This window comes from Fukomys damarensis, unplaced genomic scaffold, assembly GCF_012274545.1.
Source record: "Fukomys damarensis isolate Sample0158 unplaced genomic scaffold, DMR_v1.0_HiC HiC_scaffold_24, whole genome shotgun sequence".
NCBI classification, from domain to species: Eukaryota; Metazoa; Chordata; class Mammalia; order Rodentia; family Bathyergidae; genus Fukomys; species Fukomys damarensis.
Genome location: NW_022900936.1, coordinates 61,420,736 through 61,436,462, shown reverse-complemented (window position 1 = coordinate 61,436,462; position 15,727 = coordinate 61,420,736).

The window sequence follows — 15,727 nt, the reverse complement described above, 5'->3', positions numbered from 1 at the left end:
AAAAAAAAAAAAAAAAGAATAGAAAGGTTAAAGAGTGCCATTAAGCTTTGAATATAATTTTTTCTTCCTTTAAATATATCTCTTTCTTTACCAAATAAGTATTGTGCAGAGGTTATGACTCAATGGCACGTAACATCACAAAAATAACCAGTCTTACCCCAATAACGTGACACTTTTTATAAAGCCAGCCAGCCTGAAATACTGAGAAACATTTCCGGCATCTTTCCTCACCCACTCTTTGCATCAGCATTGGTACACATTTTCTAGAGATGCTGGCGATCAGGTGAAGGAGTATGCTGTGTGAGAATGACTGAGCACAACCGTAGCGTTGATGATATTTCTGCTGAGCCCCGGTACGTCTTGTTTCCCAAATGGACATATAAAAATAATATATAGTTTTGTTTTTTCTTTCGAAAGCCTGAACTTGCAGAATCTTTCTGGTGGCAAGCATCACAGGTCAGTACTCATAGTCTGGCTGCTGCAAGCTGTTTAAAGAGCTCCAAGAGCAGATAAATGTAGGGGGAAAATAATATTTAAAAGGACAACGAGAAGTGAAGAAGAGGAGCATGAAATAGACTGGAGCACATGGAGAATGAGCAGTGAGGGAGAGAAAAGTATTAGATAAGATTTTCATTTAGTTTTTCATCACTTTATGCTTTCTGAAAGCGTAAGTATATAAGATCAAGTACTGAAATGAAAACTAAAGAGAAAAAATACAAAGAAACTATAAAATTAAGGTGATTAATTTTTTTTTTAAAGGCAGAGATAGAACAAGACTACCGTTTGTAAGGTAAGAAAATTAAAAGTTACAGGCAATTTGAGACAGAGAGAGGGCAAAAACACCTGGAAACCAGTGAAAAGAGAGTTCTGAGGGAAGCAACAGATAGAAAAATAGAAGAGAGACAGAAATACTCTGATAGCTGGGAACAGCCCAGGAGAGGTCATACGCACCCTGTGGTTCTCATCTACATAGCAGCTGCAGCACTCGACTGTCAGGGTGGATGAACAAGGAAGAATGGGGTGGAATACAATTTACAACTTGCTCGTCATATGGGAAGGGAGCTGGGAGCAATCACTCACCCTTCTCAAGTTGTCAGGTCCAGTGGGTGGACGTTCCTTGGGCTCAGCCGCAAGCTTGTACATAGGGGAGGACTCCACGTGTGGGCTTCCGAGGCAGGGAAAGCCTCATACTGAGCTGACTACCCTCTGGCTTTGGGGCCTTCATTTACTCGCCAGTGGAAGCTGTGTGCTGGTTTGTGGTTAACCACTGTTAACACAGACGCAACTTTGACTATTGAAGATTTCCAAGCTGAAATACTTGGAGTTTTGTAGCATGAGACGACAAGCCTCTTACCTGAATATAAGTGTTCTGAAATAAAGATGACTCCCTGTGCATCAAACTTTAGGGCCTGGTCTATAAAGAGTATCCAGAAGGTGAGCAAGGAATCTTCGATTACTGATTTTCCACATTTAAATGAAGTCTTGGGTAGGGGGGAAATGCACAGATGTATGGAAATCAACAACAGAGGGTGACATTCAACAGAGCTACACTGTTTTCATTTTGTCTCAGATGCTCAGTGCCTTTCTGGCTCCTGTACATCATAGGAAAAATGTCGTTCTCATCCTGGGAGAGAACAAGGAATTTTATAGATGGAAGGCCTGGGCCTATCTGTAGGTGGACTTGTGTCATAGGCTTAGTTTGTCCTTAAAAAGTGCATGGTTTAGCACTGTCCATTTCAAACTTGGTCACCTTTTTGGCAGTGTGCCTAGTGCAGAGCTGTAGCTCAAACCACCTCTAGCTGGTGGGGTATTCGCATCCTGATTCAGCGCCAGTGAAATACTGCCCGGTGTCCTGAAAAAGAAAAATGAACTAGAAATAGACATTAATTGTTCCTCAAAGGTCATTCTTTCTGAATTCCTTAAAAGCAGAGTAACAGAATGACCATCGAACTATGAGGAGATATAATAACAGAATTCTTTTCCAGGGTTGTTGGTTCTGAGCTTCGTAGGAAATAGACGTGGGGGAGCAGTTGGTTGGAGTGTGAATCTTGGGATAGGGGAGATGAGACTTTCTTGTCTTCATTCAGTGTTCTTATTCAAGCAGTGATCTGTAGATTTAAAAATCCATCTACTCCATAAATGACTAATAATATAGGAAAATATGTCCAACAGGGCTCGTGTCTTTATTCCTAGGCCCTAGGGACATCTTAAATACCGTTTAGTTTGATTAGCTGTTACCAGATACTGCCCAAAGAACCGTGGGATTAGCACAAAGCAAGCACTGACCTTGTTGGGACTTTTGCATTCCACTGGTTGCCAATAGCATCTCTGTACTGTCTCAGCTCACTGATCACACAGTATATTGGAATCAGAAAAATTAAATGATTCCCCCTTTTTCCATGTATGTATGATAGCATTTCACTTGTACAGTCATGATTGGTGACATGTATAACAATATCCACATACACACACACACACACACACACACACACACAGAAGATATGTGTCGAATGTAGTACAGGAAAAGGTGATATGAATAGAATGTAAAAGTGGTCTCTTTTAAACAATATTAGTACATGGGGCCAGGGATTTAGCTCAGCGGTTCAGTGGCCTGCCTTGCAAGGGCAAGGACCCGAGTTCAATCCCTGGTACCAAAAATAAATAAATATATAAAACAATATTAGTATAAGATGAGGTGGGTTTCAGAAAATAAATGTGAGACTATTGCTTCATTAAGGGCAAAACCAGAAAAAGCTACAGATTTTGCCCAAGATGGTGTCTGTATCTGCACAGCGTCATACATCTCAAGGAAATTGGAAAAAAATTCTGAAAATGGTTCAGCCATAGAAAGCACAGCGTGGCCAATTCTAGGTATATACTCATATAGTTGTTCAGTTTTATGTTGTTAATCAATAAATTTGTTCTTCTTGGGACACGATCTCGAGCCAAGTGTGTGTATGTGTGTAGAGCACAGTTGAAATTGTGAACTTTTTAAGGCTGTTTAGTTTTTATAAAAAGTTAAATGAACATTATGTATCATTTAATGTCCAGGAATGCATAAATAAGCTGAATAGAATAGGAATGATAAAGTCAGAAAGATCATCCCTTTCCTTTCAATCTTGCTAATTTACTGGTGTGAGACAAACTTGGAGTCTTTTTTTTTTCCATAGAGAGGGAACAGCCAAATTTTCTTTTTTGTTGTTGTTTTGAATTTTTTTTCATTGAGTTTATTAGTACTTTTAAAGTATACAGTACAGTTACACTCATCATTGGGATCTTGTACCTTTACATGATGTATCTTGGTTCTTGTTTTTTCCCCATTCCCCTGCCTTCCCTTCACCCCCGCCTCCATTCCCTGTTCATGAGGACTTTGTTTTCATATGTTCCTTTTCTCATATTTTTTTTATTTTCCTTTCTTTCTTTTCCCCACCCTTCCCACTTCCCCTACTCCTTCAGCCTTTTTCTTCCATGACTATTTTTCTGAGCAACCCATTCAGTTTTGGACATGGACCAGCACAGCTTCCGTAGTACCACGAGTCCCTAGTGATCCTACTGCAGAGGTGGAAACTATCCCAGCAGAGAAGTCAAATTTTGTTTTCCTTTGACTTTGAAACTTTCAAGTTTCAAGCATGGACCAGCACAGCTTCCGTAGTACCCCAAGTCCCTAGTGATCCTACTGCAGAGGGAAACTATCCCAGCAGAGAAGTCAAATTTTGTTTTCCTTTGACTTTGAAACTTTCAAGTTTCATGTTCTTTTTGCTTTTATAAAATCCTATAAGTTAATTTAGTTACAGGTATGGGAAGGTTATATGTGGGAGTCAAAAAAAATATGGACAGAAAAATAAGAAGAGGGTTTTTTTTTTTAAAGATTTTTTTCTGACAATGCCAATCAGCAGCATGAGGGAGAAGAGCTATAGCTGCAACAAGAATGAGAAACAAGTTGTCAGGATTCATAAAAATAGGGAGAGATGAATAGAGAGGAAGAAAAGGAGCTAGGAAAGCTACAAAAATAAAAAGTAAGTTGAGATGAGTACAGTGTAATCCAGAGAATACTATTTAGAGGACAGAAGGTGAGAGAGAGAGAGAAAAGGTGGTAAAAACCAGGCCCCTACACAGGGTTAAATGGAATTTTCAAAACTAGTTAAATAAAACAGTGCATTATTGGGAAACTGTTAAATCAATAACAAGAAGCGAGAAAATAAAGTAGATTCACCTGCAGGGCGCTGTAAGTATATAATAATTGTTACAGATAATGGGACTCATGTAACATTAATTGACCTTCCTCCAATCACACCTCTACACAACACATATATTGACTTCTTCCTGAACATCTGAATGTTACAGAAAAGAAGTATCATGTTTAGAAGCCTTCACTTGGTTTAAGGAAACACCAATTTCAACTTCTATCTGAAATATCACAAGTATGAGCTCTCCTGACAGTTATTTAACCTATTATGACAGGTTATATACTTCAAAAAAGAACAATGGCTACCGTTTTATTAATTCTACATGCTGTACAATCTTCATAAATAAATAAATACTTATGGAAACTAATTCCTTTGCTATTGTTTGCCTGTCACTCATTTATCTTTCTACAATCATTTGTAATGTCAGAAAGCTACAGCCTTATTAATGTGACACCTATTGATTTGGTAGAAGAAAAGCTGGAAAGGGAAGAAATTGTTCTTTACTGTATTGACTTTCAAAGCCCTGTGCTGGTTACTTCAACAGGTTTTCAGCTCTATCAGCACCATCCTGTGGCTTTCTTGGGTTATAGGAGCACATAAACTGGCTTTTGCTCAGTACCTGATGGACACTTGGAGATGGCTTACTCACTTTCCTCATCACTGAGACTCAATATGTGAAACCCACATTTTATACTTTTGGCTTAGAGTGTGTAGAGATTTCAATCCAATGTTGTCTGTCTCCAGGGCAAAAGAGCCATAGTGGAAGGGCCTAAGCGAAGGAAAACTACTCACCTCATGACATCCAGGAAGCTTACAGAAAAGGGAGGAGTGAGGAGGGAGATAAACCCTTCCCATCACACCCTCAGTGATCCATCTTCTCTGATCAGATCCTCCTCACCAAAGCAAGCTAATTATAAAACCTTCATAATCCAGTTAGCTTCCAAACATATGAGGCTTTGGGGCCATTTTAGATCTAAACCATAACATTTCTCCTCTAGCCTTGAAAAACAAACAACAAAAAAAAAAAAACCTAAGCTTGTCTATTTATGCAAAATATATTTAGTCCATCTCTAAGAGTTTCCAAAGTCCTAACCATTACAGAATTGCTGAAAAGTTTAAACCAAAGTCTCCTCTGAGACATAAGTTGTGAGCCCCAATAAAAATTAAAAAGTTAAACACAACTAACGTACAGTGGCACAGAGTAGACACTCCCATTCCAAAGGAAAGAATGAGGGATAGAAACCAATTGGACCCAAGGCCAAAATCCAGCAGAGCAAACATTAAATCCCATAAATCCATCTCCAGGGAAATTTGTGGTAATAAAATGTGAACTCTAAAGGTCTTACATAGTCCTGCCCCTACATTTCAGACAGTTGTAGCTCTCATAATCTGTCTCTTGTTTTGACTTTGCTCATTGCAGTGGCTGTCTTCAGTTGTTCCACATGTCTATTTTCTTCAATTTTCTGAGGTCTCCACTGCATTTTCAGCTTTCCTCTCAGTTGCACTGACAGCCTTCTCAGAGGCAAACTGCCTGGTCTTCCAGGCCTTCTTCTGAAATCTAGGTGAAAACTTTCACGATTCCACAACTCTTACACTATGCATGCCTGTAAAACCAGAACCACATGGAAGACACCAAGGACAGCTGCCAGCTTAAGCAATAGCCAAGCAGTCTTGTATCATGGCTGCAGAAGCATGTATGAAGCACAGTGAATATAATCCTCAGGAACAAATTTCCTAGGCAGCCATTTTGGAGAGTACAGTATGAGTACCCTGGGGTTCTCCTCTTAAATGAAAACTTTGTAATGTTATATCCTTGAGCCTGTGAAGGAAGGGGTCCTGCTGATTCTTGGCATGCCCTCAAGCCATTTTTCTTATTGTCCTAGTACAAAGATTTCAAATATTCAGATTAGAGGTGCTCATTCTCTAATAATAAAATAGATGAATTATGACAATCTACTATAATAGAACTGCCAGAATTATTACTCTTGTGCTTTTGGGTCTTCAATAAAATAATGGTTACGTATGCATGAGCTCTGAAATACCCTGATGGCCTAAATTGAAGTGGCTGCTAGGTACTGTCCTTGTATATACAGTGTGGATTCACTGCACAAAGGGATGATGAATATTCCTGGCAGGACACTGTGGGATAATGCAAGCTTTCATCGTGCCACTCAGTAGGGATAGTATTTACACTTAGAAAGTTTTATTTCTATTTAACATTTAAGGACCACAGTTGAACACCAGTAAGTGAAGTCAAGGAACCTGAAACCTCTGAGGTGTGCATTTTCTTGGGGATATTAGAATGAAATCTGTTACCGAAATGAACCTTTGAAGGACATTAATAAGTGGAAAAATGAGAACAAACAACAAATACAAAGAGGGGAAAGGCTTGAATTGTGTATGGCATAAGTAGAAAAGAGACATTCAAAGAAAGTCAAGAAAGGAAAATCTGAATGGCAGATGTCTTGAAACAGGTTTGATTCAGGAGATAAACTGGTTTTAATGTAAATCAATGGGAAGTTCTCAATAGAATCCGATCCGCAAGTTTTCCATAACTATATTGTAATATATATGATCAGAAACTAACTATACAAGTCAGAAAACTGGCTTTTGAAAGAATGTGGGTACATTGTATATTTTAATATCCTAAGTCTGCCACACATATCCCCTAGTGTTACCTCGTGCTCGTCTTCATAATTATATTAAGTGGTCTCTATGGGACTTAAATACTTGTCTAGCCATTCTATTTAGTGTATGTGTGACCTCATGAAAATTTCAGTTGCCTCCGTGTCATTGCTGATAAAATTGTGATTGTTGGCCATGTTGGTTATCACACAGGGATAAATTAAGAACTAAATGCATAAATAATAAAGTGGAAAAAATTCTAAGATATAAAATAATAATGTAAATCATATAGAGCTTTCAGAAAAAGACACCAAAGAAACTTCACATAGGATTGGAAGTTTGTTTCTTTACTTGTGTTCTCTGTAATTTATTTTTTTCTATTGTTTTATACTGTGTCCTATACCACTCTTTATATTGTCCTCTACTATAGTGTTTGCAGGATATACAATTTGTATGAAAAAAGCTGTAGAAAAGGAATATGATTCATTGTAAACATATATACCCCTCATCTCATCCACCCACATCACAAGGGGATAAAGTGATCTTTATCCGATATATAGCATTAGACTTAAAAGTCAATGAAAATAGTTCACAGAGATCCACAGCCAATTTGTGGTTCATAGTTTATGTATTAATTTGAAAAATATTTTCAAATGGTTTATGGTAAGAGTCTTAAATTGACTGCAGTATTGTTACTGGGGAAAATAAAGACTGAGTGCTGCCTCTAGTGAAGAATTAAAGAGTGCCTGTGTTGTCCCAACCTTTTGCAAACTGTTAGGGGTAAGCTTTGTGAGGCAGATAGAGTGGAGGAGTTGAGGAGCAGCTCTTCCCACCTCCCCTAGGTCACATTCCAGCATAACGACTCTCCTTTTCAGGTTTCAATACAGAGTGCTGGTGTGAAATGGCCTCAGTGAGGTCTGAACTTGGAACTTTTTCTAATTAAATTTTGAAGTGTTTAGTGTGTTTTCATTTTGGTTTTCTAATTTGATAGGTCTCATTTGTGTCATTACTATGGATTTCTTAAACCCTTGCTTCGGTTATTAATTTCTCAATTGTCCCAGGCCAAGTCATTATGCTTTGATGTACACATAACTGAGAGAAAACTGAAGAAAATATCCAGAGGATTTAAATCCAGAAAGCCTGATTTTCTGAAAAAGCCTCTGTTGGAAATAAATGTGTGGTTTCTCTAAATTACTTTAGTTGACCTCCTACTTCTCTGAGGACCGTCACCTCCTTCAACTCGGGCCACCAAGGTTGACTCACTCTCATGATTTAGAGGGATTCTGAGAGCGGGGGCAATTTATAACTTCAAGATTGGAATTTGTTGGTGCCATCTGAAAAAAGCCCTCTTGTGTCATGGAGGTCAGTCTTATCTATTTAGCATTTCCCTGTAAAATTCAAAAGAAGTAGTCCCTAGCCAGCTGTTCTGTTCAGCTCCTCAAAATGCTAAGGTAGAGGTAGGTAGGAAAGTTCTTCTGCTAAATGCTCAGGGGGCCCCCTTTCATAATTGATGACAAACAGAACTTGGATCTATAGGCCAGAAAATAGGGCTGAATGTTGCTTCTGAAGATCTGATACAGTAAATTTCCTTACCTACTCAGAGAGGACAACTGAATTGATAATGTAACAGAACAATAGGAGAAACTGGGATAAGTAAACCAGCTTTTATCTGGGGTCAATGCATTCCTGGTTATAGTTAGGACATCAAAATCACCAATGCCCATAGATTCCTTAATGAGAAAATGTTGTTCCCTTATTGTTAAAGAAGTAAAGACTTGCCCCAACTCGGCTACTGATGTGGAAGTGAGGCTCACTCCATTTTAGCCCTGCCCCTGTGGGTCCTCTGTTATGGAGTGGATGCTCTTCTAGTTGTGAGTAGAAAGGGCAATGATGGATCTGGGTTAACGAAGCTTCTGGTAGAGCAGCTACTTTGATTGAGCCATGCCTCTTAGGTGACTGGGGGAGCCAGAAAAGAGGTGTCTCAAAGTAGCAGAGGCTAGAGTAAAGAGAGGAACTGCAGACCAAGATTCACAAGTGATTGTATGTATCAGGTAGTAATCAGTGCAGGACCTGGATATGTTAAACTCTCATGTCATCATCGTTAAGCTCCTATATATTAACTCATCAATGTCGGTCAGGCTATAGAAAAATGAAAATGTCATTTAGATATTATAAATAAGTATTCTGTAATAAGACACTTTAAACATTCAGGTTTACTGTGCACATTAGAAGAAAATTCTATATTAAAACTATTGAAGTATGATTTAACCAGCCAAGTCCTATTGACTATGCTTATTAAGTTTAATTTTCTTCCTATGAGAAGGGTCCTCTTCCCTTTACAGAAACTATGTTTTATAATGTTCATACTTTAAACTACTATATTACTAAAATTTCCCTTACCCCCAATACAAACAGCAAGGGTCAAAAGACAATTAAGGCTAGTCAGTGGTAAGTTGCCAGAAACCCTAAGTCTCTCTCCTGAGTCCTAGAAAGTTAATCGTGTAACACCACTGCATTTATCAGAGGCTTACCGCATAAAATGCATAGCACATTTGCAAATAGGAGGCTTTCCTATCTCTTTCCTCCATGCTAGCTTTAGAAATTTGATTTGATGTGATACTATGAAATATATATACATCATGGAATGATTAAATCTAACTAATTAACAAATACATTATTTCACATAATTATCATTTTCATGGTGAGACTACATAACCTCCACTCTTTACATTTTTCAGCAAAATATATTTTCATCAACTATAGTCACTTTGTTGTGCAATAAATTTATTGAAATTTATTCCTGCTAACTGTGAATATATACCCTATGACCAATATCTTCCCATCCTCCCAATCTTTTCAGTCCCAGTTCTCTGTTGACTACTATTTTAAACTCTGCATCTATCAGGGCAGTTTTTTTAGGTTCCACATATGAATAATGTCATATGGTTATTTGTCTTTTTATGCCTGGTTTGTTTCACATGACATAATGACCTTCAGCTTTATCCATTTTATCACGAATGGCAGGATTTCATTATTTTCATGGATGAATAGTATTTTATTGTGTGTGTATATATATATATATGTATGTATATATTATATATGTGTATATATTATATATATAATTTTCTATATCCATCCACTGATGGATACTTAATTTGATTCCAAACTTTGGCTACTGGAAATAGCCCAGGTACAAAATGGAAATACAGATATTTCTTTTACATCACACATCAAACAAGATTAGCAGACATCTATTGTACATTCTCTTCAACAACTATAGAATATATACATTTTTTTGGAAAAACTCATGGAACATTAACCAAAATAGATGTGATTGTTGACTGTATCTGAATACATGTATTTTTCAATACGTTAATTTCATTTCCTTTGAAAATATATGCAGCAGTGGGATTGCTGGATCAGTTAATAATTTGATTTTTAGATTGATTGTATATCTTGACTATTGGGATTAGCATTGGTATAAATATGGGAGTGAGGATATTTCTTCAATATAATGCTGATTTTATTTCCTCAAATATATATCCACTAGTGGGATTCCTAGATCATTTGGTAATTCTATTTTGAACATTTTTAGCACTAAAGATTGGAGGCTTTTAAGCATTAAGTTCCCATTGCCTGTTGGCCTCAGGCATTATGCTGGATTATAATGGTGGTACAAATATGAAGGCACAGACTCCACTTCTTACCAAAAGAAATGGATGTGAACAACATTACAGCAGCGAGTGGTACCAAACAGAGGAAGGCTAAGGGCACAATGACCATCCAGTGACAAATCTGAAGTGAGTGGGCAAGAAAAATTGTCTTAAGGACTAGCCATTATAAGAGGTTGCATTGTAATGGGAGGTGAAGAAGTGGAGAGAATACTGGATACTAATTCAAGTAGCTTCTCCATGAAAAGAAATTGGAGAAGACAGAAAAAAAGTCGAAGCAAGGAAAATGTTCTTTTCAAAATAGAAGGTTTGTTTAATATGTTTAGATTCTAAGATAATGAAACCAATAGAGACAGACATTTTTAGCCAGGTATGGTGGTGCACAACTATAATCTTAGCACTTGGGAGACGAGGCAGGAGGATCACAAAGTCAAGGGCAGCCTAGGATGCAAAGCAAGTTCCGGGCCAGCCTGGCCTACATAGGAAGACCATGTATGAGGGGAAAAAAGAGCATGATTACAAAGATATGGGAGAGAGAGAACAAACACAACACAAAACAAAAAACAGACCTACAGACCTGGGGGATGTTGGAGAGGGAAGCATTCTGAATACAGGAGGAGGATTAGCCTTTGACAGCGGACAGCCCAAACTGCCAAGGTCCAGCAAGTTACAGTCCCATGTTCACATATCTCTGCCTGCCCTTTGCAGTGGCCATTGCACACCACTGGTGTTCAAACAACATAGAAACCTGAGTCTAAGAAGGTATCTTGCTTGATACTTGCTCTACAACTGTGTCTAAATAAAACCACCATTCCCTGACAGAATAAAGAATGAAGTATAAAGTAGTCACTGTTGGCTATGTATTTAGATTTACTGATATTCTCAGGTAATATTCACAGAGGCACCACAGGCTGCAGGCTTCCATACTGGGAGCTTAAAACTAGGTTAAAGGAAAAAAAATAGACTCCCCTATGATACCTATTCCAGCAACCACAAGCAATTATCAAAGATACATGGAGAGCAAAACGAAGTTTAACACAAGAAGTGAGATATATATCTTTGAAGGTCAGATAATGTCACAGTTTTCAGAATCCTATGCCTTACCTGTGATGCATTCTAAGGAAAATACCTGAATTTATTCAAAACTCATCATGTGTAGTTTATCTTACCAAATACCTGTTTTCTGGATGAAACCAGTAGATATAATTTCTTTTAGAGTAGCACGCACTATATCAGAAGTAGATTGCAAACTGTGTGCCTAAATCTGTCAACTTTGGTCCTGAAATTTAACCCTATATGCGTCTGGCCCTGGGTTAACCTGTCCAAGGGCACACAGATTCTAGGTCTCTAAGAAACTTCAAATACAGTTATGTTTTTCCAAACTGAATTACAGGAAATCAGGAAACATTGCTGTGCTACAAAATGCTAACAGGAATTTGATCAGAAAAGGTATTTTATGGTCCAGTACAACATTCCCTAATTAATTTATATAAATAATTGTTTGGTACAGACTTTTATAAAACCTTATTATGAAAGTAGTCAAAATGAATCCTCAAAAGAAAGATTTTCTTTATAATCTACTTTAAATTTTTCTAAATATGTTAGCAACTTTTCTCTCGCTGAAACAAAATGCACAACACCCACAGTTAAAGGGGCAAAGGTTTATTTGGCTTACAGTTGGTAGAGGTTTCAGTCCATAATCAGATGACTCCAAGAGAGGGTGGCAGAGGGGTAACAATTTATGGCAGTGGAAGACAGAAAAAGCAACAAAGGAGCTTACCAGTGTCTTTCTGCTCCTTTTATCTTATTCAAACTACCCAGGGTAGTCAGCACTCGCACCCTTAATCAGTCACACACTCTAGATTCAGCTGTCTCCGAAATACTCCCACTTTATTTGCATGAGGCTTTGGTGGAACATCTAAACACAAGCCATTAACACTTAACATGGAATTTTTCTCCTCAGAAGTCAAAGCAATATCTTGTCAAATACTTTGCTGGCCGGATTATAGAAAGCCTTACCAGAGTAGTTCTTGGTCCTAAGTTAGTGATTTTGCCATACATGGGCACAAGGTTCCTGTGGGAATACACCTATGGGTTTACCATAGCATTCAAAGCAAGAGCAATTTTAAAAGTTCAGGCATATGAAAATTAATGGTTGGTGACAATCATTTGCCCCTCTTCTGTAGTAATATAACACTGAACCAAATATCTAAAGAAATCATCTGTTTTTAAAACTAAAGGAAATTAGTATCAAAACATGGAATAGATCACTTGTCTAGTGATTTTTCTTTCAAAACTAAAAACCTAATCCAGACAGTTCAAACCATTGTCAAGAAATATTTTCTTCAAGCTTTCACTTGGCATATAACAGGGTGGTATTTTTCCTTGCTTTTTCAATCAGGGGCTATAGGAAGTGTGCAGATAAAAGAAAGGTATTGAGGTTGAAAGCAAATATAGCCATAGAGATGAGACAAGCGAACAAGGACAAATCTCAGGCTGGATGGCAGGTTGTCCAGCGTTATCTGTTAATCCTTCCTGACTTAAAGTCCTGAGCAGAGTGTTGTCCCATGCAATCTTGTTCTAATTTAACTCCTCCTTGCTCTCTCAACAAACCCACTTGAAAATGAAGAAATCTGGCTTCTAAGTGGAGTTTGGTAGCTGTATTTTCAAAAATACATATGTGTGACTAGGAAAACTTTCCTCTTTGCATATTTATCCAATTAAAATCTCATGTTTGACAAAAACTAAAAATGAAATGGTAAATGCTACCTGCCAGTTTAATCAGCTAAAGGCTACCTCGGTATTAAAGTTTATCTCCAATAGATTTTATTTCCTTTTTTCCTCTAAACAGTATGCCCTATCCATTAAAACCCAGGAACTGTCTTAACAGAACAACTAATGGCCCACTCCATCTAGACTCTTCTCTCCAGTAATGGTTAATAGTGAGTGCTTCAGAGGAAATGGTAACACTCGATAATGCTCTTCATGAAGTGAGAAAACCGCTACCTCTTACAGAAAAAAGGTTTAGATAGCAATGAAATATGGAATGAATTTGATTTTAAGCAGGTAGCCCCAAGTCTCTAGTCGATATCCTATATTATTTTGAAACATATTTTTGTTCAAGTACAGCACCAAGGGTGTAAATCTGATCCGAAAAGAAACCAAGCTATTAACCAAAAGCTAAGATATGAGGCTTAACTGAGTACTTTTAGAAAACTTTTATTCTCTTCAGGGCTTTTGGTGGGATAGGTACTCTGTCTTACTCATCTTTGGAATTTTATGTCCTAGCACAGTTCCATAGATCCAGGATATATTTGCAGAATTTCATCGAGTATGCTCTACTATTAAACACAGAGAAATGTCTCCTGATTCAGGTCTTAGTGTTATATATGTGTGAATATATGTATGTATAAAATTAGTGTGTATGTGTGTGTGTGAGTGTATACTGTATATTGCATATAAATGTATATATACATTCGTGCTCATAGTGTTTTAAAAGTTTCAATCTCAGGCTTAAACATAAAGTGATTTGTGTTTTTATAACTTCATTATTGGTTGAGTAGCTTGCAAGTACAGAGGGAAAACTCATGTCTGTGTATATGTATAGAGTTCAGAGTGTGATAGAAGTCTTTGATTTCCACTACGAAATGTGCACACAATACTATACATCTCTAGGACCAGACAATTCCATTAATTCAAAACCAATGCATTAGCTCTGACAGACCCCTTGGTCTTTTTGGGGGGATACATGTTGAAAATGTCAACTCTGTGATATGGTAAACCCTGATTTGTCTCTATTAAAGGCAGCAGAAACCATTTATTGATTTTTTTTTCCAAAAGAGAAATAAGAAGAGGCAAGTGCCAATTGAATAGGAAGTCAGACAATCCAATTACAGTTATGAAACTGAAGCCCTGGGTCTGACAGACTTCTGATTGCAAATGACTGCCAAACAACACAGGTGCACACAAGCCCACCCACAGATACACATGCACATGCAGGGACATCCTCACGGATCAATGCAGTGGCTGACAGGAGGTCAGGGGTCCAAAGGCCAATATTTTATTATCCAATTCTTACAGTCATAGTGAACTGAAATATGTATTTGAAAGTTTATCAGCGGTCAGGGGCCTCTCAGGGGATATGGTTTCACTTACACTCTACTGTAGAATGACTTGACTTTCCGAAATCTGTACATGAAACGAAATTATTATTTATTTGCTTTTAAAAGCTGAGCTCTTCCTGCTCAACCACACAGACTTCACTCTGTGTCTTAAACTTTATCCACCAGTCAATAATTATTTATTATCCAGTTGAATCATAACATTATTTAAAGGTGCTTCTAAAAAAAGCACATTGAAATGAATCATGAAATGCCTTTGTCCTTGGACTCTAAGAGGTGGGAATCTCTGTTAAGTTACATAGCAATGATTAGAAAACACAGTGCTTCTACAAGATATATGGGACAAAACTGAATAGTCCTCTATTTTCTCAACCACTTGCAAGGTCAAGGAAGGGAGATGAGTACTATAGCAGCAATGACCTGAGAGCAGGGGTAGGTAGTACAGTGAGGTCTTGCATGTCTTTCTGCATGAAGGGAGAGCATTCATGAGTTTTTGGCATTATTGGAATCCATTCTTAAAGTATGATTTGTTTCTGAAAGCCACATGCCCCCTCCTCACTATGGCCACTCAGTAACAGGAAAGCCTCCCCTGGGTTGCCTACTGTTTGGTTTTGTTGGGTTTCATTTGCACAGTGTGAAGTCAAGCCTGCCTCATAGTGCCGTGTGTCTGAAATAGTGGGAAGCTTGTAAGTATTGTTGATCAGAAATAAATAAACTGGTGTCCAGTTTCTAATCCATCCGAGTTCAGGTCTCTGCTTTCTCAGTGATAGAAAATGCTGCCACCAGGGGATGCAGACAGGGAAGAGAACCAGCAAAGAGTTCATCTAGGTCCTTTAGATCCAGGAGCCAATATTGCCATATAAAATTAAGTGGCGTCACCTGCTGTTCTTGAAGTTGCTCTAACCATGGGCAATTTCCACCCTCTATCTATAGTGCTCAAAGAATTGTGAAGTATTGATTCTTTGACCTCAGTTCTGAAAGTTGTCTTGTAGACACCTCTGATACTTTGGGAGACTAGAAAACACCGTTTTTCTTTTATCTTATAATGAGTTTGGCGATACTGTATCAGATACTCCAATGTAACTTTTCCTCGGCCCTCTATGACCCCTACTTGCTCTCTAGA